At 41.0% G+C, this 27,382-nt stretch overlaps 1 long non-coding RNA gene across 1 annotated transcript in view; it reads left to right on the forward strand.

Moving 5' to 3' along the window:
- Positions 1-22: 22 nt before the first annotated feature.
- Positions 23-27,382, forward strand: part of LOC142746312 (uncharacterized) — a 129,030-nt gene continuing 101,670 nt past the window's right edge. Inside the window, exons 1-2 of the long non-coding RNA XR_012881703.1 lie at positions 23-179; positions 10,421-10,531. This is a non-coding gene — a long non-coding RNA (uncharacterized LOC142746312). The remainder of the gene's footprint in view (positions 180-10,420; positions 10,532-27,382) is intronic.

The raw sequence follows: 27,382 nt of genomic DNA on the forward strand, positions 1-27,382 counted from the left end.
TACGGTTGTTGTTTGTCGTCTCTGCAGCAGCCCCAATCTACACAGTTCAGTAATGGGGCGACAAAACTGGAACTGCTGCAGCGAGGTTCTACCGTGAACAACTCCATTATAGTTACTTATAAGTAGAAAAGTGGCGGGAAATGTTTCAAGACACTGAGATCACGCACGCTTATTCCAACGTATGTTCTAAACATAGGGTGCAGGGGCTGGGTAAATATGGCATTTAGCTGTAGACCATGTTGCGATATTTTTAAAAATATTTACACCAGATAAATCTGCACGACTGCGTTTACGGTTTGTCATCCCACATGCAGCATTTTCATAAGTTTAGTGCAGTTTGCAACATGATCGCGGACTTGAAAAGCTATGTTCACATCTGTGTTGCGAGCCTCCGTTGGTTTTTCTGTCACTGTGTGATGCATTATTTCATCAAAACGATGAAGTTATAATAGAGTATATGTCTGGTGTTTTTGATAAATGTCACCCTACTCTCCCCTCGCTGCCCGCCTAACTCCTTCGACTATAAATAACGGTCTGCAAGCATTTTGCGCCTTTTATGGTAATAATCCAGCAGTCTTGTTCGTTCCTCTTATGCCCAACCATCGCCGAAAACTGGCTCTCCCTGAATGCCAAAATCCTGTCTGAGATAGTGTTCATGCGCCTGTCATGTAAGGTCTGATACCCTTCCCTGCTTTGTTCGGCCCTCAAATCTAGTTACTGCGCATGCGCCGCTATGGTGTCCAGTTGTGCGCGCACATCGCAACAGGACATCGATGCGCAAGTGCGGGATTTCGTGTGTGCTGGGGGAGGAGAGCTGTCAATCAAAAGTAAGGTGGCAGGATTAACTCGGAAAATCTTGAGGAATGAAGATATGACTCTTTTCAAACTAAGATACGACTCTTTTATGCTCATTAGTGTCGTGAAAGTCAATGGCTCAAAATATATTAGACTGAAATTTAGACGAGTGTTTCAACAGACACTCACGCCAGGCACTTTATTCAGCATCCTAATCAGGATATTTCATACCGATATATATCAGGAGAGGAGAAATAACACACAGACGCTGCTGATATGCTCAAAATACTTCTCTGGAGGTTTATTGCCAAACTCAACTATAATAATATCTTTCAAAAGGGGTGTAGGCTTGAGGTTAACCAATCAGAGACAATGTGACAATATTTCTTATTCATTCAATTACAGACATACGATACATTCCAGATACAGCATTATAATTCTTCACACATCAGGTTTGCAGGTGCCTTATCTCTCTTGGCAAGAATATTCCTGTAAGATGGGGGAGGCATTCCCACATGCATATTTGCCGCCCTGCCATCTCACTCCCTGTCCCTTCTCTCCAAGCCTCATATGGGAACCAAGGCCAAAGATAACTAACTTTAATAACATACAAAATCAACATTAATATACTTGTCTTAACCCCTTAGTGACCAGCCCATTTTAGGCCCTAATGACCAAGCTATTTTATTCGTTTTTTTATAGTCGAATTCAAAGAGCTATAAAGTTTTTATTTTTTCGTCTACATAGCTGTATGAGGACTTGTTTTTTGCGGGATTAGTTGTGCTTTTTAATAGCACCATTTTTGGGTACATATAATTTTTATATTAACTTTTATTAACCTTTTTGGGGGGGATTATAAAAAAAACCTGAAATTCCGCCATTGTTCTATGCGTTTTTAAATTGACGCCGTTCACTGTGCGACGTAATTAACATGTGACCTTTATTCTATGGGTCGGTACGATTACGGCGATACCACATATGTGTTTTTTTTTTTTTATGTTTTACGACTTTTGCACAATAAAAACTCTTTTGAACTAAAATTATTTGTTTTTGCATCGTCGCTTTCCAAGAGGCGTAATTTTTTTATTTTTCCATCAATGTAGTGATTTTTTGGGCTTGTTTTCTGCGGGACAAGACGTAGTTTTGAATGGTACTGTTTTGGGGTGCATGGGACTTATTGATTCATTTTTATTATGACTTTTTTGGGGGGCAATGGAAAAAAATTGCAACTTCGCCATGGTTTTTTGCGTTTTTTTTTTACAGTGTTCACTTTGCGGTTTAAATTACATATTAACTTTATTAATGGAGTCATTACGGTCGCGGCGATACCACATATGTGTTCTTTTTTTTTTTTTTTACACTTTTATTAAAAATAAAACCACTTTTTATGGAAAAAAATGGTTTTATTTATTTTTTTACTGTACTTTTTATTAATAATCTTTATTTCACTTTGATGACTTATTTTATTAGTCCCACTAGGGGACTTTACTGTGCGATATTCCGATCGCTGCTATAATGCTCTGGTATACTTCGTATACCAGAGCATTATTGCCTGTCAGTGTAAATATGACAGGCAATCTGTTAGGACGTGCCTCCGGCGCGTCCTAACAGGAATATGTCCAGGGCAGACCTGGGGGCTTTTATCAGGCCCCCGGCTGCCATGACACCCCATCGGAGACCCGCGATTGCATTCGCGGGCCGCCGATGGGTGACAGAGGGAGCTCACTGCCTCTGTAAACAAAGTTAAATGCCGCGGTCGCTATTGACGGCGGCATTTAACGGGTTAAACGGCCGCGATCGAAGTAAACTTCGATCGCGGGCGTTGGAGCAGGAGCCCAGCTGTCATCAGACAGCAGAGCCCTGGCACCAGCCTGCTCGGGAGACCCGTGCAGGACTTAGACTAGGCTGACGTGAAAAGGCGTCAGCCTAGCCTAAAGCCCATTAGTGACCGACGTAAAAAGGCGTATTAGTGGTCACTAAGGGGTTAAAGGAACAATGACTTTCTTATTCACTACAAAAGAACCAAGATGGGAACTCCAGACAAGATGGCCGCTGCACAAAATTAAATCATTTAAACATTATTTTAATCACTTTCACATCATGTAAAGAATACAGAATGGAGAATACATATCTTTGTAATTTGGCATCCTGCTTGACAATTCATAATGTAATTTAATACAGAGAATATAAGCAAGTAAACCATCCTTCACAAACCCCCCATTTTTCTCATATTAAATTATATATTATGATTATAAACCTCAAACAATATATTAATAGGGCTATAACTAATAGTATGCCATCACCAATGTCAGCTTTGGGTATAGGGTCCCACCAGTGCATTGACAAGTCCTGCACATTGTCATCCTCTTCTGTCTTTCTGCTCTTCACTGACTGTCACCCTTAGGGTAACACACACAATTATGATGTCAGACTGTACGGTGGTGTCCAGTGAGGGATTTATTATTACCCTCATCCTGGTCACTTACTTATTAAAACACTTGGATGCTGCTAACGGGTTCGCTTAGGTTTTTTGGTCTTTGCTTTACTTTGACCTTTGCTGATGTCATCAGGACTTGGCTTGGTCCTTCTCATCTGTCAGACACACCATCTCTTTTAGTATACATCACCGGGCTGTACTGTGAGCCTGAGGTGAGATCCCACATAGACGGAGTAGTGCAGTTTTATTGTGACTACCACAAACTTTCCGCATCTGTCCTCTTCCTCCGGTAAGTTGCTTGTCTGCACGGCTGCTTAGAATTGTGACACTGCTGTCAGTTCATAACAAACGTGTTGTATTGGCTCAGGCTTCGCCTGCCGCATCTCAGTGATGGAGTTCATCATATTAAAGTCTTTTAGTTCATATTTACTGGCACTTGCTGGGGATCGCCAACCCTTGTCAATTGTTAAAATAAATACTAATCTGGTGATAACATGATCTACGTAATATAAAAATTGTTCTTAATACATACAATAACAATGACAGACCCTTAAACTAAATCAAACACACACCTTTATATAAGAAAAAGTTCTCTGACCTATATGGACAGGGCACCTAGAAAATGTGGGAGGCGGGTATGATAAGGTTGGCACTGGTCTGCCAGGACTGTTCTGTAGGCAAATCAAACATCTCAAACGGAATTTAGCAGCAACAGCTCTAAAACCTGGGACATGCCAATTAGATCTTAACAAATTGATCCTTGCAGTCTTAGGGGCATATGTGAGGCCACACACCATCAATGCAAGTGCCATCAAGAGTGCCTTGGATGCTACCGGTTTACCTTCCTTTATCCATCCACGTTCTGTTAGAATCTGGTTTTCATGCCTGTCGCTCCCAGTTGGACACTTTCTGTGGAGAACAATCTTTTTCATCGCATAATCATTAATTGATCTTAATCAGATACTTCAATTGAAGAAAAACATTATCAAATAACATCTTTACATTAAACATTCACATTGAGCAGTAACTAGAAGTGATACATACAAACTGATTTTTCTCCTTTATATATAGACTGCCAGAATGTTCTAAAATTTTCCTTTCACAACAATTTTTTTTTTCTTCAAATGGGAATATTCCGCTTCTGTACCTTTTATCTGACGCATGCCTCCAATAGTCCAATGCTAAGGCACGCTGATCTAGAACTTTACATAATACTTAACCTCAGTATTTAATATTCCCACAACACTTCTTGAATATCATTATTAAACAAACTAACTTTGGAATAACATCTGGAGAACTGCTGACATCTTATCATTGTACAAACATCAGTTCAATACTTGGGATAAAAACGATTCCCCTGTCACTACACACAACTTCTACAGTGGGAAAATACCAGCCAGGCTTCAGGCCACCCTGAGAACAGGTCTACACATACGAGCACCTTTTCATACACTTCTACCTTGGGTAGTCGTATGTTCTGCATTCGCTGGAACGGGTAATCTGGCCGGGTGCACTTCTCATAGGTACCTTTGCTTTTTTACCTATGTCATGCTGTGCGCACATCATGCAGGCTGCTACAAACCTAGTGGTGGCATTATTGTATCCAGGGATAAGCCAATTTACTGTTACCTGGCTGCACATACTCTTGTTGTTAGGTCTGTCATCTCTTGCTCTCTGGTAATTGGCTTACCCGATGATCCAACAAAGGTCCTACTACCAATGGGCCCATAATTGTGTGCAATGCCAAAAGCGTACCTAGAGTCAGTGTAAATGTCGGCCATCTTACCTTTTGCCAGGTTACAAGCCTCAGCGAGCACCTCCAGCTCTGCTTCTTGAGATGAACATGAAGGTGAAAGTGGTTTCTGAAAGATTTACCTGGTGCACCGTATCCTGTCTTGTACATACTGTATATGATAAAGTATCTCTACATTACAAATTTACATTGGAAACCCATGTTACATATAGATAGGCTATTTCAAAAGGGTGGAGTTTTATTTTTCCACATTCATCTGATGATCCAGGACACTTGTAAATCCCACCCCCACCAGGTCCTGTAAATACCTGATTTATACAAAAACAAACAAATTATTTTACTGAAATCTGGCATAAAATGAACAACATTTTTTTTGGTTTTGCCTTCTCCCCATCTAAACCTGTAAAGACTCATCTGTGAGTGACGTCACCTCGGCTCCCTGTGCAGATTTGCTGGAGGGGGATGGTCTCTTACTCTCTCTTCTGGAAGGATCTGGAACCATCTATACAGAAAAACCTCAAAATTCTCCTGACAAAAATACATTTTATAGCGAGAAATTACATTTTATCTTTTAAATAACTCACAACCATTTACCTTTAAAACATCATACATTTTAAAAAATAGCATTTAGGCAGCACTATAGCACTTGCCTGCATGTGTGAAAACAAAAACAATTGTAATTATTTATCCAATAATACAGAAAATAATATATCTGGTAATATTAATTACTGCAAACCAATAAACTATATGTGAGAATAGGGAACAGTGGGGGTACATACATTTTCAAGACCCCGTGTCTCACAATATCTGTATTTTAATTCATTTGAATTAACAGCAAAACATTCCAACATTAAATCTTATCACATCATAACACATAAATATGCAACGTAATTTTTATCTTTTTGCAGACAAATTCAGCCAGCTGTAATATTTTTCTCGCTTGGTGTAGTTACGAACAACAGCGCATGTGCAAAGATAAGAAACATTCCTTTACACAGAAAAGAAAAACTGATTTTAACCCCATACACAAAACACTAAGAATTTTATTTGTATTTTTTTACTTGGTACTTACAGATAACAGCGCATGCGCAGAGATAACAAATATTCCTTTACACAGAGGAGAGCAACTGATTTTAACCCCATACACAAAACACTAAAATTTTTTAGACATTACTGCTATTAAAAATAAGAACATACAATATAGATCTGCTATATTGTGGCCGCCAGTTTCAAACTTCATACATGTTACATTACACACATGTCTCACACGTCACACAGATGTCACATCACACCCGATCACATTACACTCCCCCCGTTCTGACCCACATTAGTCTCTGCAATGTACCTGGCTGCTCCGTTTTCTTCACTCATCCTATCAAAATTTACACTTGTATTCAAATTGTTCTTTCTCACATAAACTTTCTTGTAACCACCTGTAATCACTTACTTTGTCAATTTAACTTATGCCTTGTTACTCCTGGCCATCCACTGTCCCTTTCTCAACTTTCCACAAACTATTCTATTTATCACATGCAAACATCCATCTTACGGCTGCCAGCCTCTTCAACAATTTTTTTTTTTTTTACTGTGTGTTATTTTGTCTTCACATTCTTCCAGCATCACAAGATCCAACTCCCATCACTCTTTAACAGTCTTTACAATTAAAGCCCCAGCTCCTTTTGCTCGTTCTACTATAATGATGGCCGTGACCCATGCCCCAAGGCTGTCCCGCATTTTCGTCTCACTTTCTCCTGACCCCATGGTCGGAGAGCAGTAGGGTGATCTCCAGTAAATCCCCCACCTCCAGGCAAACTGGCCACGTTTGCCGACAGATATCTCAGACCAGTCTATCTTCTAGACTGTCTTACCAATACGATATCAAAAGTCGTTCCTCCTGCATTCTAGCAGTAGGGTCTCCTTTCCTCTGATCCCTCACTGTATTGAACATCAAGGACAGACACAATTCTGCCAATCAACAATTGCAAGAGCAAATCCTTCAACACAATCGACATTCATGAACCTCCATTAAATCAAACAGGAGTTGGTCTCATTCATTTCAAACATCTACAAACCCCTCACTGCCGGGGTATAGCTTTTGGTTCATACAGTCTGTGATGTATTTTGGTGATAGTTTCTTTAGGGGTCCTTGGTGTGAGCTAATACCAATGTCTTTCACTGTAATTTTTGTAGTTTGTTATACTACTACGACACAGATGGCAATTGGGGTGTCGGTCATTCACTGAATACAGGATGTTATTTTACAACGGTATTCAAGCCGGTGGTCTGATGTTATATTACTACATACTGACTGACTTTGGATGTTATACTAAATCAAAAGTCCATGCCGGATTATAAAATGCGTGCTAGAAATCAGTCTGTACTGATTCCCAGCTTATGCCAGACTGACACTGGATACAACTGGACCCTTACACACAGTATTACAAGCTGGCAGTGTGTGCTAAAAGTGTATCAATGATTATTCAAAACAACATTCAAAGTTTTCCCTGTTGCACTGGATTCTCCATTATCAGGACTTAACCATTGAAGCCCTTGTGGTACTACAGGATATTACCCACAAATATCCAACTTTTCTGTCACCTACATTCAGTACCTCCCAACTATAATCTCAGAGCAAACGGGTAACAGAATAACTATTAATCCTCAACGATTTTACACAAGAACTAAATAACAAATGACACACTACACTGGAGCAGAGCAAGTTTTGTTTCCTCACTGTCCAGACTACAATCCCTTCATTTCAAAAACTTCATATGTGAGCTACAACTTCTCTCCACCATGCGCTACGTCACCGCATTCCAAAGGGGGGACGTATTACACTTCTCCCAACTTTTTCTAGTTAATGTAATTGCTGGCAAAAATTGTCTCATGTCTTTCATATCAACAGTTCAAGATCACGTACGCACCTGCAATCTTTCATCACACAAAAAGTTTCAACATACCCTTTTTGGATCCATCCTTTCATAATATTACTGGATAAAGTACCCCGTCCAGAAGATGTTACGTCATGACTGCTAAATTCTGAGGCTTACGCAATATATGTGTGAATGGTGTAAGAATAAGCTCCTTACCTACCGCGTTTTTTTTGTAATTCACAGATGTAAAGCCAGACCTCTCTAGCGACAGCTTATCAGACGAGCAATCTCCCGGGATTTTCGGCACCATTACTGTCGTAGAAGTCAATGCCTCAAAATATATTAGACTGAAATTTAGACGAGTGTTCCAACAGACACTCACGCCAGGCACTTTATCCAGCATCCTAATCAGGAGATTTCATACCGATATATATATATATATATATATATATATATATATATATATATAGGAGAAATAACACACAGACGCTGCGGGTATGCTCAAAATACTCCTCTTGAGGTTTATTGCAAAACTCAATTATAATACTATCATTCAAAAGGGGTGTAGACTTGAGGTTAACCAATCAGAGACAATGTGACAATATTTCTTAGGCAAAGAAGATAAAGGATTGAATCCAGCGCTGGAAATTGGTGCATCTGGTAAAAACAGGAAACTTCTTCCAAGTTTTATTTTCATAAGTTTAAAAGCAGTGAAAAATAATGAAAGCGGGTTTAGTCCAGAGTACAGAGGATGGTTAGAAAGACAATAGGCTGTAGCCTACGCGTTTCAGACGCCTGCTGCGTCCTTAGTCATAGCTTGTAATGTTTCTGACAGTGCAGTCTAGACATTTGTATCCAGTCAATCTAATTAGCAGTTAATTGATTGCGGTTCAAGTAGGGAGAAAGAGGGAGGAATCCCTTGGAACGCAAGTAATTTCCTGTTTCCTGAGAAATTTGTCTGCCGTGATGTATACAGACCCGTTATAGTTTAAATTAAACAAATTCCATATATTTATATCAAGTTATTATTTGTTTAGTAATTATTGTAAATTCAGAAATGTTTTATTCTTGTATTATGTTTGTATTTAATTGTTTAATGTCAAAAGAGGAGAAGACGGGTCCGAATCATATTCTTTTGATAGTTGATTGCGGTCCAAGTTTATAGAGGATTCCTGCGAGGCTCCTTTTTCTCTACCTTTAAACAATATTTTTCTGGAAGAGGTAAGAGGCAGGAACCTCTTCTACTTGAATACTCTCCCAATGAAATTTACTGTATGATTATGGTTTAATGTTTAAATTATGATATAATTAATTTGTTAGTTCGATTGTGTAAACATAGAAGGAGAATGACTGGGTAATGATGATTCACCTATTATCATCTGGAATGAGAAATTAGATAGAAGATAAACTGTTAAAAAATGTATAGATAAATGTAACGTACACAAAAAACTAGTTCTTTTTTATATTCTTATAGGAGATGTTATTCATATAATGTTGTGGGTTATAGTCTCGAAATGGGAATGTAATTTTATTAGTACATACTTCGTACTTTTGATCTTGTTTGTATATTTTTTATCTTCCCAATATTGTCTATTTTGTGATTGGTAATATGACATTGACCAAGATATAAGTGTATTGTAATCGTCGAAATTTTTATACTATATATTCGACCATAACATAAATGTGTTATATTTATAGAGCCTTTTATGACCGATTTTTTTCTTATGTTGGAACATTAATATTTATGTGTTTTAGAAAGCGGCAAAAACCCTGACAATTGTTAGTGACAGATCCTAGGACCATTTCTTCAAATTACAGATTTCTTTAATATTCCAGTATTAATTAGACTTTTCCTAGATGACTACTGTACTTTTATATAGCTTAGTAATAAAATTTTATCAAAATTATTAGAAACAAGGATGAAAGTGAATACATTAGTCTTTTTTTTGGGCTCATTCATTTGGAATTTCATTTATTAGTGGTCCCTATGTTTTTTTGAGGCTAATGAACACTTTTGGTTGTTTGTATGTTGTCGGAAAAAGATGAATCTATGTAGATAAAATCAATAATGGAACATTAGATCTTTTCTTAGATTTAGACCTTTAGGAACTCGTGTTTGAAGTCTATAAATCCAATAGGCTTCTCTTGTATGTGTTTTATATTTGATATCACCGCCTCTTTTAGGATTATGGATCTTCTCAATGGCATAGCATACAAAACTGTTTATTGATCTGTTATGATGGTGGATAAAATGTTTAGCTGCATTTGAAATATTTACAATACTTGGATTACGGATGTAACTTAAATGTTCCAAGATTCTTGTTTTGAACTTTCGATTAGTGCATCCTATGTATTTAAGGTTACATGATATGCATTCAACTATGTATATAACAGAATCTGTATTGCAGTTAATGTAGTTGTTAATAGTGAAAGTGTTGGTATTGTTTGAATTCGAAAATACTTTTTTAGGTGTCGCATGTGAACAAACTTTGCAGGGGTTATTGCCGCATTTAAAAAAAACAAAAACTTTCTGTTCCAACCATGTACTTTTGATTTTATTAGAGCTGAATAGAGAAGGGGAGAGTGAGGTGCCTAAAGAGGGGGCTCTGCGTGTAACAATTCTGTAGCCTTCCTTGAGGATGTCTTCCAGAATCCTATCCTCCATGAGCATAGGTAAGTGTTTATTAATAATTATTTTTATGTTATTAAATTGGCTACTTTGTTGTAGAACTAAAGTAGGTTTGTTGGATGTTGATGTTGAACTTTTTTGAGATAACAGGGTAGCTCTGTTTTTCTTGGCAATTATCCTATTTGCTCTATCTAAAGACCAGCGTGGATATCCCCTATTATGTAATCTATTATAGATGTGTTGTTCTTCCGTTTTGTAGTGTATATCTGAGCTACAATTTAGTTTTGCTCTACATAACTCTCCGACTGGGATTGAGATGATAGTTTGTTTGGAGTGATTACTGTCCGCATGTAGTATAGTATTGCCCGCCGTTGGTTTTCTGTAAGTTTTTGTTTGTATGTATGTTCCTTCGTTACCAGTCAATTCAAGATCTAAAAATATAATGCTGGTTTTGTCACAAGTGTATGTGAATCTAAGGTTTGATAGATTGGAATTAAGGAAATCTACGAAATCCGGGATGGCAGATATATCTCCTTCCCAGATAAACAGGAGGTCATCAATATATCTGCCATACCAATTTATATTATTCCAGAAGGGGTTAGACATGGAAAAAATTGATGTTTCTTCCCACTACGCCATCACCAGGTTGGCCAAAGAGGGAGAAAATTTAGCACCCATTCCATTGAAACACCTTTTAATTGTAGGTAAAAGTTGGTGTCAAACTGGAAATAATTATGGGTCATTAGGAATGTGAGAACCTCCAAAATATAAGCCTGTAATGAATCACTATAATTACTGTGAGTGGTCAAGTGATGTTTCATGGCGATGTAAGCTATATCATGAGGTATGCTTGTATACAAAGATGTGACATCACATGTCAACCATGTGTATTTGTTTGACCATATCTTATTGTGAAAGGCACATAGAAAGTCTCTAGTGTCTTTTAGGAAACCTGGAGTGTTTTGTGCAATCGGTTGTAGAAGGGAATCTAACCATTCTGATGTTCTTTCAAGAAAAGACCCTATTCCAGACACTATGGGTCGCATTGGGGGGGGGGGGGAATAATGTTTTTATGGGTCTTGGGAAGAGCATGTAGTATTGGTGTTATTGGGTATTCTACAAACATGTATTCCGCTTGTTTTTGGGTAAGGGAGCCACTTTCCAATCCTATGTGTATTAAATTTTTTATTTCTTTTTGGAAAATCGCTATTGGATTATGTTTCAATAGTTTATATGTAAATTGATCAGATAGTAAATTTTCAATTTGTATTTTGTAGTCTTCCCTGTCCATTACTGCAATGCTTCCTCCCTTATCCGATTTTTTGATGATTAAATCTTTATTATCTTGGAGAGACTTAGCTGCTTTTTTGAGTTTGGTTGGAAAATTAGTTTTCATCTTTTCTTTATTCAAAGACTCTGATAATTGTTGTAGATCCTTTTCGATAGCTGTTTGGAAACGGTCCATCGTTTCGGTTCTTGATGAGATTGGATATAATTTGGGATTAGTGGTCTTGAAATTAGTTGATGTATGAACGTGTTTATTAGGGATTTCTGTGTCCAAACTTTCTAAACAAATAATAGTCCTTGATTCTTGAAAAGATAATGTATTATAGTTCAATTCTTCCATTTTCGAGGCTTCTTTTTGTGGGTGAAATCCTGTATTCTCATGAGTGGTTTTTACCTCTATGCTGTATCTTTCTTCTTGTGGATTCAAATCTTCAGTGTAGAAATGCCTTTTGACTGTTAAGTTTCTCACAAATTTATTGATATCTAATAGTGTATTGAATGGGTCAAAATTTTGAGTAGGTGCAAAATTAAGGCCTAATTATAAAACTTCAGTTTGTTCTTTGGTAAGAATAGTTGATGAAAGGTTGGTGATGTTCAGATTGGATGATAATTTCTGCGGGTACGGGGGCGACAGCTCTGTTCCTGGTCCATGGTATTTGTGCTTACGGCCGCCCCTCCCGCCTCGTTTTTTGACATATATTTATTTTTGTCGAATCTGGGATTATTTTTGAATCTTTCTCTCGAATTTTCATTATCTGTTCCCTCATTTTCGCCATCCCCAGAATCAGGCTCGGTGGAACTAAAACTAACTCTGTTTTGATATTGTCCGTATTTTCTTTGGTATTTTCGTTGTTTTAGAATGGGTCTTATTTTGTTGTAATTCCTCCCCCGATTTTCCCATTCATATACCTCGTTGTTTGCGTAATCACGCAGATCTCATTGAAATTTAGTTCTTTTTATTTCTGCTATTGATTTGTCAACTTTGTCTATGCTGTAAGAAGTACGAGTTTCCAGTGTGATGAAATTAGGTGAGCTGGAAAAGGACTCCAACTTTCCTTTAATTGTTGATATCTCGTCTTTTAGTTCTATTAATTTTAACTCTTCTTGTGTAATGATGAGTTTCATCAATTTTAAGGAGCAGTCTGAAAGGGTCCATTCATTGCCAAAGTCTTCCCGAGTAGTTGAAAGTGGGGATTTTCTTCATACGTAGACCCCTCGGGATCATTTCCTTGGTACTGTAGTTTTTAAGGGTTGTCAGGTCCCACCAAACTTTTGCCTCCTGTATCATTAATTTCTCCAATGTATGGAAAAGATCTTGCATTTCAAAACTATTTTCTCTTGTATTGTCCATGTTACCAAAAACTTTCGCTGCCATATCAGCTCGGGTGTATTGTGTTTCGTTGGTCATTTTATTCAAGATTATTTGTGCTTTATCTTATGAAATTCTCCAAGTAAAAAGAGCCAGTGAGCGAACAATGGAGTTTAAAAGCAAAAATGAGCCATCAATATATGTATGTTATTGGGATAATGTATAAAAAATCTGTATTATCTCCGTTACAATTTATCATTTGTCATTTATCTCATATAGATTTTCTCTGTACTGTAGTATATGGTTTTTATCAACATATATATAATGATTATATTGGACACCCTGAAATGCTTATTGGATTTGAGCACGTAAGGAATAGGAAAACCGATGGTATTAGAACAGAAAAAAAGGGAGGATTCCTCCAGCTCACCTTATCACAGGTATAGTGGTTAGAGCACGGATCCTCGTGTCGGCACACGTACTTGCATAGACAAAGAAGATAAAGGATTGAATCCAGCGCTGGAAATTGGTGCATCTGGTAAAAACAGGAAACTTCTTCCAAGTTTTATTTTCATAAGTTTAAAAGCAGTGAAAAATAATGAAAGCGGGTTTAGTCCAGAGTACAGAGGATGGTTAGAAAGATAATAGGCTGTAGCCTACGCGTTTCAGACGCCTGCTGCGTCCTTAGTCATGGCTTGTAATGTTTCTGACAATATTTCTTATTCAGCCAATTACAGACATACGATACATTCCAGATACATCATTATAATTCTTCACACATCAGGTTTGCAGGTGCCTTATTTCTCTTGGCAAGAATATTCCTGTAAGATGGGGTAGGCATTCCCACATGCATATTTGCTGCCCTCTCATCTCACTCCCTGTCCCTTTTCTCCAAGCCTCGTATGGGAACCAAGGTCAAAGATAACTAACTTTAATAACATATGAAATCAACATAAATATACTTGTCTTAAAGGAACAATGACTTTCTTATTCACTACAAAAGAACCAAGATGGGAACTTCAGACAAGATGGCTGCTGCACAAAATGAAATCATTTAAACATTATTTTAATCACTTTCACATAATGTAAAGAATACAGAATGGAGAATACATATCTTATTAATTTGGCATCCTGCTTGATAATTCATAATGTAATTTAATACAGAGAATATAAGCAAATAAACCATCCTTCACATGAGCATACGGCACAGGACCACTAAAAAATTTAATACTAAAGGTACAGAGCTGACTGATAATTATAGGTTGCTTAAAAATGATTTTTTTCACCGATCTCCATCAGGTATTGCTGGTTTAATCGGTGAAATTCTGGTTACAGGTTCCCTTTAAGTAAATGGTTATCCTCAAAGAAAAAAACGATTGAAACGATACATAAAATAAACAAACTAAAATATAATCAATTACCCTATATTTAAGGGGTATTCACAACTTAAACATTTATGGCATATTCGTGGGATATGCTATGATTATATCATAGATGCCGGTCACAGTTTGTTAGCTTTTCCGCGACTCTCAAAGGAATTCATTCGACACCTGGATGTTGGGGCCGCCTCAACAGGTGACACCCATGCTAGAAATAGATGAGGGTCTCAAAGCTAGGTCCTGCATCTATCAGACATTCATGGTACACTATATAGACAAAACTATTGGAACACAACTGTTAATCAATTTAGGTTTTTCATTCAGTCCCATTGACATAAAATCAAGCACCATGCAGTCGCCTTTACAAACGTGTGAATGAATGGGTCGTTCTAAAGAGCTCATTGAATTCCAGCGTGGTACTGTAATAGAATGCCACCGCTGCAACAAGTCAGTTCATTAAATTTCTTCCCTCCTAGGTATTCCACCATCAACTGTGAGTGGTATTATTGAAAAGTGGATGCATTTAGGAACCAAAGCAACTCAACCACGAAGCAGCAGACCACGTAAGTTACAGAGCGGGGTCACCGAGTGCTGAGGCGTATAGTGCATAAAAGTCGCCAACACTCTGCTGACTCAGTAACTACAGAGATCCAAACCACCTCTGGTATAAACATCTGTACAAAAACTGCGCCGGGAGCTTTGTGGCGTGGGTTTCCATGGCCGAGAAGCTGCATGCAAGCTTTCCATTACCAAGCACAATGCCAAGTCTCGGATGGAAGAGTGTATAGCACGCCGCCACTGGACTCTGGGGCAATGGAAATGTGTTCTGTGGAGTGATGAATCATATTTCTCTATCTGGCAGTCTGATAGATGAGTCTGGGTTTGGCAAATGGTGGGGGAACGTCATCTGTCTGACTGCATTGTGCCAACTGTAAGGTTTGGTGGAGGAGGGACAATGCTATAGGGTTGTTTTTCAGAGCTTGACCTAGGCCTCTTAGTTCCAGCGAAGGGAAATTTTAAAGCTTCAGTATACCATGACATTTTGAACAATTGTATTGTTCCAGCTTTGTGGGAGCAGTTTGTGGTTAGGCCCTTTTCTGTTCCACTGTGACTGCTCCCCAGTGCCCAATGCAATGTCCATAAAGATATGGTTAAGTGAGTTTGGTGTGGAAGAACTTGACTGGCCCACACAGAGCCCTGACCTCAACCCCATCTAACATCTTTGGGATGAAGTGGCACGCCTATTGCGATCCAGGCCCTCTTATTCTTTATTTCTCAGTGTAGAGTTTTGTCATACAGATCTTGTAAAATATCACAATTGATATCGTGTTGCCCCTCCCCCAACTAATGAGCTCTAATGGCAGTGAAAAATAAGCACTTTTAAAATTGTCAGGCCTCATTTAGTCTATGTTCACATCTGCGTCAGGTCTCCGTTCCGTCGGAAAGGAGCCCTGACTGACACTAACTGAAACCATAGGTTTACGTTTCCATCACTATTAATTTCAATGGTAACGGATCCGGTGTTAATGGTTTCAGTTTATCTCGGTTGTGCAAGGGTTCCGTCGTTTTGACGAGATGAATACCGTAGTCGACTACGTCGGAACGGAACCCTGACGTAGATGTGAACGAAGACTTAGATGACCATAATGCAGCCATATTTTAGCGTTTGCTTTACTGCCGCATGTTCCGTCCGACAGCGAGTTTAATCACCCAAACTAACAGCATCACAGGGATCTATGATGCTGTTAGTTCGGGTCATTGGACCCGCGGTTGGGACGGTGCTTGAGGCCGTAATAACGATGATAAAGCAAATTTGCTGTACAATCCAGAATAGATTTTGAACAATTTGCAGCATGCGCTTAATTTCGCATTAACCGCGGAGCGGTGCTACATCCCATTGCGGTCAACTGTGCATAGTGTCTGCCTTGCTCTCCCCGTTGCCGATCAGTGGGCCCGTCAATTAACCCCTTAGATGCGGCGGTCGATTGTGATCGCCACATTTAAGGGGTTAAGATCGGATCGGCAGCCCCCACATGCAATTTTGGGGGCTGCCGATGGTTGTCATGGCAACTGGGGGTCAGACGAGTCAGACGATGACCTCTGGTCAGCCATGCACGGAAGCCTATGCATAGGCTTCCTGTCAGAGTGACTGTCACGTCACAATGACAGTTAGGAAACATTACACTACCTAGGTAGTGTAATGTATTCTAGCAGCGATTAAAGCTGCAAGTCTTCAAGTCCCCTAGTGGGACAAAATAAAAAGTAAAAAAAAAGGTAATAAAAATGTTTTTAGAAAAGTGTAAAAATTAAAGTTATAAGTGACATAAACAAGAACTGCTTTTTTTTCCTATAATAAGTCTTTTATTATAGGGAAAAAATGTAAACGTTAAAGAGTACACATATTTGGTATCATCGACTTCATAACGACCCAAACTATAAAACTATAATATTAATTTTCCCGCACGGTGAACATCGCAAAAAAACAAAGTAAAAGGCAATGCCAGAATCACTATTTTTTTGGTCATCACCACTCCCAAAATATAGAATAAAAAGTGATCAAAAAGTTGCATGTACCCCAAAATAGTACCAATAAAAACTACAACCCGTCCCGCAAAAAACAAGACCTCCCACAGCTTTTTTGACTAAAATATAAAAAAGTTTTATGACTCTCAGAATATGGTGACACAAAAAATTAATTATTTTTGTAAAGGATCTGCCAGGCACAGCTTCTGTGTCAACGCCCATAGGTAATCAGTCTGCACCTGCTTCTATGTCTGTGAGACTGACTCCATCTTCCACCACTCAGGATGGCAGGCTTAGGAGTGGGAGAGCCTATCACAGCCTGGCCAGACGGAGCTAGCTCCCGCCCTCTGTCTATTTATACCTGCCTTTCCTGTTCCTCCTTGCTTGTGATTCTTCTCGTTTGGTTTCATGGCCCTGCTGCAGCTTTTGAACTATTTGACCCTGCTTCATATTGACCCTGGCTTTCTGACTACTCTCCTGCTCTGCGTTTGGTACCTCGTACACTCCTGGTTTGACTCGGCTTGTTCACTACTCTCCTGCTCTGCGTTTGGTATCTCGTACACTCCTGGTTTGACTCGTTCACCACTCTTGTTGCTCACGGTGTTGCCGTGGGCAACTGCCCCATTTCCCTTAGCTTCTGTGTACCCTTGTCTGTTTGTCTGTCGTGCATTTACTGAGCGTAGGGACCGTCGCCCAGTTGTACCCCGTCGCCTAGGGCTGGTCGTTGCAAGTAGGCAGGGACTGAGTGGCGGGTAGATTAGGGCTCACTTGTCTGTTTCCCTACCCCCATCATTACTTAATCACAAGCCCATATACCTAGTCTACCCTGGTCCCTCACACTACTATGGACCCCCTTGAGACCCTGGCTCAGCAAATGCAGGGTCTCTCCCTACAGGTCCAGGCCCTGGCTCAGAGGGTCAACCAGCCTGATGCTACCATGGTAGTGCCCCTCACCTCACCTCTTGAACCCCACCTCAAGTTGCCTGACCGGTTCTCAGGGGACCGGAAGACTTTTCTCTCCTTTCGGGAGAGTTGTAGGCTCTATTTTCGCTTAAAGCCCCACTCCTCAGGTTCTGAGAGCCAGCGGGTGGGTATAATTATGTCCCGGCTCCAGAAAGGGCCCCAAGAATGGGCCTTCTCCTTGGCTCCTGATGCCCCTGAACTTTCCTCCGTTGATCTTTTCTTTTCTGCTCTCGGACTCATTTATGACGAGACTGACAGGACTGCCTTTGCCGAGAGTCAGCTGGTGACCTTACGTCAGGGTAAGAGACCTGTTGAGGAGTATTGTTCTGACTTTAGGAAGTGGTGCATAGCTTCTCGGTGGAATGACCCTGCCTTAAGGTGCCAGTTTAGGTTGGGTCTGTCGAACGCCCTGAAAGATCTGCTAGTTAGCTATCCCTCTTCTGACTCCCTAGACCAGGTTATGGCTTTAGCGGTACGACTTGACCGACGTCTCAGGGAACGACAACTTGAACGTTTTTGTGTTTTCCCCTCTGACTCCCCCATGATGCCTCCCGAGGTTCCGTTGCTTCGCTCTTCCACGGAAGACTCGGAGGTACCTATGCAACTCGGGGCCTCCGTGTCCCCCCGACAACGTAGAGAGTTCCGCAGGAAGAATGGTCTCTGCTTCTATTGTGGGGATGACAAGCATCAAGTGAACACCTGTCCTAGGCGTAAGAATAAGCAGCCGGAAAACTTCCGCACCTAAGTGATCATCGGGGAGGTCACTTGGGCGCACAGGTATTTCCCGTAAATATGAAACGTAATAAAATCTTGCTTCCCTTTCAGGTCTCTTTTGGTGGTAGGTCTGCTACCGGCAGTGCCTTCGTGGATTCAGGGTCTTCTGCTAATATCATGTCTGTGGAATTTGCTATGTCTTTAGCTATGCCTTTGATTGATTTGCCTAAACCTGTCCCGGTAGTGGGTATCGACTCCACTACTCTTGCTAATGATTATTTTACACATCATACCCCTGTTTTTGAACTCCTTGTTGGCTCCATGCATTTGGAGCAGTACTCTGTACTGTTGATGCAGGGATTATCGTCCGATTTGGTTTTAGGCCTTCCCTGGTTGCAGTTGCATAATCCCACGTTTGACTGGAATACTGGGGAGCTTACCAAATGGGGTAATGAATGCTTGACGTCATGTTTTTCTGTTAATTAAATTTCTCCCCCTCAGGAGGTGAACACGCTACCTGAGTTTGTTCAGGACTTCGCTGATGTTTTCTCTAAGGAGGCCTCCGAAATGTTACCTCCTCATAGAGAATACGATTGCGCAATCGATTTGGTACCAGGAGCTAAGCTCCCTAAGGGTAGGATATTTAATCTCTCTTGTCCCGAACGTGAAGCCATGAGAGAGTATATCCAGGAATGCCTGGCCAAGGGTTAAATTCGCCCCTCTACTTCTCCGGTAGGTGCTGGCTTCTTCATAGGGAAGAAGGATGGTGGTTTTAGGCCATGCATTGACTACCGTAACTTGAATAAGGTCACTGTAAGGAACCAGTATCCCCTTCCTTTGATATCCTGATCTCTTTAATCAGGTTCAGGGGGCCCAATGGTTCTCTAAGTTTGATCTACGGGGGGCGTATATCCTTATCCGAATCAAAGAGGGGGATGAGTGGAAGACTGCGTTTAACACGCCCGAAGGTCATTTCGAATACCTCGTCATGCCCTTTGGGTTGTGTAATGCTCCCGCGGTCTTCCAGAATTTCATAAATTAGATTTTAAGAGATTACCTGGGGGTATTTCTTGTAGTGTACCTTGATGACATACTTGTGTTTTCCAAGGACTGGTCCTCCCACATTGAGCATGTCAGGAAGGTGCTCCAGGTCCTCCGGGAAAACAAACTGTTTGCGAAGACCGAAAAATGTGAGTTTGGGGTGCAGGAGATACCATTTTTGGGTCAAATCCTCACTCCTCATGAATTCCGCATGGACCCCGCCAAGATCCAGGCTGTGGCGGAGTGGGTCCAACCTGCCTCCCTGAAGACGTTTCAGTGCTTCTTGGGGTTCGCTAATTATTACAGGAGATTTATTGCTAACTTCTCGGTCATCGCTAAGCCTCTTATGGACCTCACTCGCAAAGGTGCTGATCTCCTCCACTGGCCTCCTGAGGCTGTCCAGGCTTTTGAGGTCCTTAAGAAGTGCTTTATCTCGGCCCCGGTACTGGTTTAGCCCAACCAAATGGAGCCATTTATCGTGGAAGTTGACGCATCCGAGGTGGGAGTGGGGGCCGTCTTGTCCCAGGGTACCAGGTCCCTCACCCATCTCCGTCCCTGTGCCTACTTCTCCAGGAAGTTTTCGCCCACTGAGAGTAACTATGATATTGGCAACCGCAAACTCTTAGCCATTAAATGGGCATTTGAAGAGTGGCGCCACTTCCTGGAGGGGGCTAGGCACCAGGTAACGGTCCTTACCGACCACAAGAATCTGGTTTTCCTAGAATCTGCCCGGAGGCTAAACCCGAGACAAGCTCGATGGACGTTATTTTTTACCAGATTCAACTTTTTGGTTACCTATAGGGCTGGGTCTAAAAATATTAAGGCTGATGCACTGTCGCGTAGCTTCATGGCCAGCCCTCCTTTGGAGGAAGATCCTGCTTGTATTTTGCCTCCAGGTATAATCATTTCCTCTATTGATTCTGATTTAGTCACTGAAATTGCGGCTGATCAAGGTTCAGCTCCCGGGAACCTTCCTGATAACAAGCTGTTTGTTCCCCTGCAATTCCGGCTAAGGGTACTTAGGGAAAATCATGACTCCGCACTATCTGGTCATCCAGGCATCCTGGGCACCAAGCACCTCATTGCCAGAAACTATTGGTGGCCTGGGTTACCTAAAGACGTTAAGGCCTACGTCGCCGCTTGTGAGGTTTGTGCTAGGTCCAAGACTCCCAGGTCCCGACCAGCGGGCTTACTACGTTCTTTGCCCATTCCCCAGAGACCTTGGACCCATATCTCCATGGATTTTATCACCGATTTGCCTCCATCTCAGGGCAAGTCGGTGGCGTGGGTTGTAGTAGACCGCTTCAGTAAGATGTACCACTTTGTGCCCCTCAAGAAACTACCCAATGCTAAGACGTTAGCTACCTTGTTTGTCAAACACATCCTGCGTCTCCATGGGGTCCCTGTCAATATTGTTTCTGACAGAGGGGTACAATTTGTTTCATTGTTTTGGAGAGCCTTCTGTAAAAAGTTGGAGATTAATCTGTCCTTCTCCTCTGCCTTCCATCCTGAAACTAATGGCTAAACTGAGAGGACTAATCAGTCTCTAGAACAATATTTAAGGTGTTTTATCTCTGACTGTCAATATGATTGGGTCTCATTCATTCCCCTCGCCGAATTTTCCCTTAATAACCGGGTCAGTAACTCGTCAGGGGTCTCCCCCTTTTTCTGTAATTTTGGGTTTAATCCACGGTTCTCCTCCGTTTCACCTGGTAGTTCCAACAATCCCGAGGTAGAGGTCGTTCATCGGGAACTGTGCACAGTCTGGGCGCAGGTTCAGAAGAACCTAGAGGCGTCCCAGAGCATACAAAAAACTCAGGCAGATAGAAGACGTTCTGCTAACCCCTTGTTTATGGTCGGGGATCTGGTGTGGCTATCGTCTAAGAACTTGCGCCTTAAAGTCCCGTCCAAGAAGTTTGCTCCCCGGTTTATAGGGCCGAACAAGGTCATTGAAGTCCTCAATCCTGTCTCCTTCCGACTGGAGTTGCCCCCATCTTTTCGAGTACACGACGTGTTTCATGCCTCCCTCCTAAAACGCTGCTCCCCGTCCTTGGCTCCCTCGAGGAAACCTCCTGTCCCCGTTCTCACCCCTGAGGGGGTGGAATTCGAGGTGTCCAAGATTGTGGACAGCAAGATGGTCCAAGGCTCCCTCCAGTACCTGGTCCATTGGAGAGGATACGGGCCTGAGGAGAGGACTTGGGTACTCGCCCGGGATGTTCACGCTGGGGTATTGGTCAGGAGGTTCCACCTTCATTTCCCCAATAAACCAGGTCCACCTAGAAAGGGTCCGGTGGCTCCTCATAAAAGGGGGGTACTGTAAAGGATCTGCCAGGCACAGCTTCTGTGTCAACGCCCATAAGTAATCAGTCTGCACCTGCTTCTATGTCTGTGAGACTGACTCCATCTTCCACCACTCAGGATGGCAGGCTTAGAAGTGGGAGAGCCTATCACAGCCTGGCCAGACGGAGCTAGCTCCCGCCCTCTGTCTATTTATACCTGCCTTTCCTGTTCCTCCTTGCTTGTGATTCTTCTCGTTTGGTTTCCTGGACCTGCTGCAGCTTTTGAACTATTTGACCCTGCTTCATATTGACCCTGGCTTTCTGACTACTCTCCTGCTCCGCGTTTGGTACCTCGTACACTCCTGGTTTGACTCGGCTTGTTCACCACTCATTTCCCTTAGCTTCTGTGTACCCTTGTCTGTCTGTCGTGCACTTATTGAGCGTAGGGACCGTCGCCCAGTTGTACCCCGTCGCCTAGGGCGGGTCGTTGCAAGTAGGCAGGGACTGAGTGGCGGGTATATTAGGGCTCACTTGTCTGTTTCCCTACCCCCATCATTACAATTTTATAAAAAAGTGATTTTATTTTGCAAACGCGGCAAAACATAAAAAAAAACTATATACGTATGGTATTGCCGTAATCGTATCGACCCCCAGAATTTAGTAAAATTGTAATTTATACAATGAACGCGTAAAAAAAATAATAAATAATTAAAAGTCAGAATTGATGGTTTTTGGTCACCTTGGTTGCCAAAAATGTAATAGAAAGTGATCAAAAAATGTACCCCAAAATGGTACCAATGAAAACTACAGATTATCCTGCAACAAATAAGCCCTCACACAGCTCCGGTGAAGAAAAAAATAAAAAAGTTCTGGCTCTCAGAATATGGCAATGCAAAATGTGCAGAATGTTGCACTATTTATCAGTCCGACACTGGCCACATATCTATGAATTATTATTTATTTTCCACATTATTATACCCTCTTATTATGACCTGATGTACTCCGCACAGTTTACATATGCCCCCACATTACATAGTTAGTACGGTTGAAAAAAGACACGTGTTCAAACAAGGGATGGGAAAAGGGAAGGTAAAAATTTCTACATATAGGAGCTAATATTTTTTTGTTCTAGGAAATGATCTAAGCCTTTTTTAAACCCATCTACTGTGCCTGCTGTGACCAGCTCCTTCGGTAGACTATTCCATAGATTCACAGTTCTCACAGTAAAGAAGGCTTGCCACCTCTGCAGGTTGAACCGTTTTTTTGTCCAGACAGAGGGAGCGCTCCCTTGTCTTTTGAGGGGGTTTTACATGAAACAGGATTTCACCATATTTTTTCTATGTGCCATTAATATATTTATATAAGTTAATCATGTCTCCCCTTAGTCGTCTTTTTTCAAGGCTAAATAGGTTTAATTCTTTTAATATTTCCTCATAACTTAGATTCTCCATGTCCCTTATTAGCTTTGTTGCTCTTCTTTGTATTTTTTCCAACTCCAAGGCATCCTTTCTATGAACTGGAGCCCAGAACTCAACTGCATATTCTAGATGAGGCCTCACTAATGCTTTGTAAAGTGGTAATATTACATCCGTGTCCCGCGAGTCCATGCCTCTTTTAATACACGACAATATCTTGCTGGCCTTTGAAGCAGCTGATTGACATTGCATGCTGTTATTCAGTTTATGATTTACAAGTACACCCAGATACTTCTCAACAAGAGAATCCCCCAGTGTAGCTCACCCTAGGACATATGATGCATGCAGGTTGTTGGTACCCAGATGCATAACTTTACATTTGTCTACATTAAACTTAATTTGCCAACTGGATGCCCAAACACTTAGTTTGTTTAAATCCGATTGCAATTCACGAACATCTTCCATAGACTGAACTACATTACATAGCTTGGTGTCATCTGCAAAAATAGAAATAGTGCTATTAATCCCATCCTCTATATCATTAATAAATAAGTTGAATAATGGTGGTCCCAGCACTGAACCCTGGGGTACACCACTTATAACCGGGGACCATTCAGAGTAGGAATCATTGACCACAACTCTCTGGATACGGTCCTTGAGCCAATTCGCAATCCAATTACAAACTATACTATCTAAACCTTTAGTCCTTAATTTACGCATTAGACGTCTATGAGGGACAGTGTCAAATGCCTTTGCAAAGTCCAAAAACACTATATCCACAGCGGCCCCTCTGTCTAGGCTTCTGCTCACCTCTTCATAAAAACATATCAGGTTAGTTTGACAACTTCTGTCCTTAGTAAAACCGTGCTGGCTGATACTATTTTTTGTCACATAATCCTGTATATAGTCCCTCAATAGCCCCTCAAACATTTTCCCCACGATGGATGTTAAGCTTACTGGTCTATAATTACCCGGGGAAGACCTTGAGCCCTTTTTGAGGGCCCTACATGTTCAGACCTTGGCTTTTTTGCATTTATATACTTGAAGTTTTTTTGGGGATTTGTTTTACTATCCTTGGCCATCTGCCTTTCATTTTGTATTTTTGCTAACTTTATTACATTTTTACAGATTTTATTACGCTCCTTATAATTTAAAAAGGCTACAGATGTGCCCTCAGATTTGTATTTTTCAAATGCCCTTTTTTTGTTATGTATTTCCCTTTTTACAGAAGGTGTAAGCCAGGTGGGGTTTAATTTTAGTCGTTTATACTTGTTACCTATAGGAATAAATTTTGCACTATAATTACCCAAAGTAGATTTGCAGATCTCCCATTTATCATTTGTACCATTATTTGACATTAGTTCTTCCCAGTCTATATCCTGAATTGCAGCCCTCATCCTGGGGAAATTGGCCTTCTTACAATTAAGTGTTTTTGCCCTCCCAGCCTGTCTTTGTTTTTTACAGTATAGTTAAAATGTAACTATATTGTGATCACTGTTACCAAGGTTTCACGAACATTGACATTCCCAACAAGCTCTGCATTAATAGAAATGACCAGATCCAACAGAGCTTCACCTCTAGTCGGGTCTTCCACAAACTGGCCCATAACATTTTCCTGCAACAGGTTTAGGAAATGTCTCCCCTTTGCAGTTGAAGCCGAAGCACGACGCCAATTAATATCCCGTTACTTAAAATCTTCCATTATCTCTACAGTACCAGCCTGTGCAGCCCGCTCCATCTGTTTGTATAGCTGACCTTCCATCTCCTCAGTTATTTTGGGGGGATCTATAGATTACACCAAAAGTAATTTTTTCAGTATTTACCTCCCTTTCTAGTTCCACCCACAAGGTTTCAACCTCCTCACAATCTTAACCCTCAAATTTCTCTTTCACGCTTGCCTTCATATCACTTCTCACATACAGACATACACCACCAACTTTCCTATTTGTCCTGTCTTTCCGAAAAAGTGTAAAACCCTCTAGATTTACAGCCCAGTCGTTTGAAGAGTCTAGCCATGTTTTAGCAACACCAACTATATCTATATTTTCTTCCAGTATCAAGGCCTCCAGCTCCTCCATTTTGCTTGCTAGACTTCTGGCATTTGTGAACATACACTTTAACTTGCCTTTCAGTTTTTCACTTTCATTATCAGAAATGTGATTATTTGACATTATTTGGGCATTTTTATTTTAATTTTCATTGCTGTTTTGTAACAAAAGGAACTCCCTATCCTGTCGTCGAGTACTCTCCCCACAGTCTGTTTCTCCTCCCACCAATATAGTCTGACCCATCTCTAACCTGACTACCCCTTTAATTTCTACATTGACCTCCCTCCTCAGCCCTAGTTTAAATACTCCGCCACCCCAGCTAGAATTTTCTCCCCCAGCACCATGGACCCCCTTCCATTTAGGTGCAAATCATCTGCAGAATACAGTTTGTACCCCAATGAAAAGTCAGCCCAGTGCTCTTTGAACCCAAAGCCTTCTCCTCTACACCAAGACTTAAGCCATGCATTTAAATCCCTGAGCTCCCACTGTCTTTCCTGTGATGCGCATGGCACAGGCTCCTTCCCTTCAGCTTGTAGCCTAGTTCTTATTCTTAAGGGTCCTCCACCTACCATTTATTCTGTCATTTGTACCTACATGGACAACAACAGCTGGATGATCACCAGCCCCTACCAGGGAAACAGCAAACCATTCGGTTGAGGCGGTCTTGGCGACAAATTATTCTATCTGTCTTCCTGATAATAGAATCCCCTACAACTACCAATTGTCTTGCCTTACCTGCTTTTTAATCCCGCCGACTACTAGCTGAGCTGTTCTCCCGGATGTTAGGGAGATCAGTATCCACTAGGGCTGCCATTTCTTAGACCGACACCCTCGCATCATTACCCAACTTGGCAATTTTGCCTGGAATATCAGAAACAAGATTGGCCTTCCTTTTCTTTGACCCCTTTCTACTGCCCCTAACTACATTAACCCAACTACTTGCCTTATCCTGCTCACCCATGTCTTCACCCTCCAGTTCTACCCCACTAACTGCGTGCTCCGTCAGCAGCATGCTCCGCTCAAGATTGTCTATCGCCCTCAGTGTTGCATTTTGCTCCTCCAGATCTCTAATTCGAGCTTCCAGGTGAACAACACGCTCACATCTGCCACAGAGGTATTCACCCTGGAACTCCAGCTCCAGTCGTGCATACATATGGAAAACTGTGCACTGAAGAAAACCTCCAATCTTGCTGTCCATTATCCCAGTTACAAAAAAAACAGTGAACAATTGTTAAAGTAAAAGAAAAGAAGAGTACTTATAGGGGCTTTAACTCCTCTTTAGAATTCCGGTTTTGTAACTCCACTTGATATACAAACCACTTGTTTAGCAAGCCAAAACAGAGCAGAGCATTATAAAATTAAATACCAGTAAAACTCCAAACAAAACTACTACCAAGCACAATCTGCACTCCAAAAGCCAAATGACACTGCCTTTCTTCTGAGCCCTACAGTGTGCGCAAACAGCAGTTTACATTCAGATATATGACATCACCATACCTGGGAGAACCCACTTAAAATTTTATGAGGTATTTGTCTTCAGTGGCCCAAACTGGGCACAACATATTGTGCACTAAAATGTCATACCAGTGGAAAATTTTAATTTTCACTCTGCACCATCTGCTGCACATTAACCCCTTTGCGCACCACAACTTAATAGCATGTTGTGGTGGGGGAGGGTGATGTATGGAGCTGGCTCACGCGCTAAGCCCGCGCCATACGCTGTGGGTGTCAGCTGTGTATTACAGCTGACACAGACAGGAACAATGATTACGCTGTTACAGGAGCCTATAAAAATGACAATATACTGCAACACATTAGTATTGCAGTGTATTGTACCAGCAATCTAATCATCGCTAGTTCAAGTCCCCTATGGGGACTAATAAAATGTGTAAAAAAAAAGTAAATAAAGTTATTATTAGTGAAAAAGAAAGTAAAAA

This window comes from Rhinoderma darwinii, chromosome 1 (genome assembly GCF_050947455.1).
Source record: "Rhinoderma darwinii isolate aRhiDar2 chromosome 1, aRhiDar2.hap1, whole genome shotgun sequence".
NCBI lineage: Eukaryota > Metazoa > Chordata > Amphibia > Anura > Rhinodermatidae > Rhinoderma > Rhinoderma darwinii.